Here is a 1,155-nt window from a genome sequence, read left to right on the forward strand (position 1 = left end):
GGCTGGCGGCAGCGGCGGCCCGGGGCGGGTGCGCGGCACCTGCAGATGCCGGCAGCGCTCACATGCGCACACTTGTGCGCGCACACACACGCGCGGCGCCAGAGGAGGAGGCTCCGGCATCCCTGTCCGCTGTCCGGTTGGGGGGACGGAGCGGGGCCGGGAATAACTCCCGATCCACCGGTCAGGAGGAGCTCTAGTCTATTCTTTGTAAGAAAAGCAGGGGTTAATTCTATTTATTTATTTACTTACTTACTTATTTTCTGGAGGCAGAAGATGTATCTTTTTCAAGGAAGTAGGGAAATGTATCTCTGTATGGGGTATGAAAATTCGAGTTTTCATCTATGCTAGTGCAAAATTAAAAAACTGTCGTCTGTTGGCACAAGGATATGTGTTTGATAGCAGATCAAATTGCTGCATCAAGCTCCCCGAACATATGGTGATGGGAGAAGTTTCCAAAAAAAATAAGGTGCGGATTTATTATTTTCGCTTGTGTTACGGAGCAATGCGATAAACTGTGGAGATGTGAGAATCGAGGAAACACAATAGAATACTGGGTCACTTTTACAGGAAAAGGTAATCCAGCCAACACCCAGGAGTTTATCTCCAACTCTTTGGGAACGTACTCAGAGTCTAGCTTGACTTTCACAGCAGTTCAGGGCCATAAATTTAAACATTTCCTCCAAAATGTTAACCACAGAGTCAGAAAGAAAACAGTGAGATAGGCTGTTCCCAGAAGTTAGGATGCAGAGGTTTGTTTGCGTATTTGCATGGCTTTATTTTGCAAGAGAAAACAAAAAACAACAGTAGAGGGAAATCTGTGCTTTAACCAAGGGCAGTGAAAAGGCATTGTGTAAGCCTTAAAGACATGATTTTGAAAATGGGCTTGGCATGGCTCTACTTTTGCTCCCAGTGGAATTAAGGGGAGTTTTACCACTGACTTAATAGGAATAAAGTAAAGCTGCTGCCCGATGCTTTTCTAAATCCCATTCTTTAGAAGTTAGAATATGTAATAGGTTAATTAAAAACAGGTTTAGAGAAGACAGTTACATAGAAATGTTGGACTGAGTCCTGCAAAACTCCCTTAAGTATACAAGCAAATGCTTCTGTAAAATTTCAAGATTATACATGAAACTGAAGAATCAGGGGCCCAACTTT

Source organism: Corapipo altera, unplaced genomic scaffold (assembly GCF_003945725.1).
Source record: "Corapipo altera isolate COAL_440 unplaced genomic scaffold, ASM394572v1 2b, whole genome shotgun sequence".
NCBI classification, from domain to species: domain Eukaryota; kingdom Metazoa; phylum Chordata; class Aves; order Passeriformes; family Pipridae; genus Corapipo; species Corapipo altera.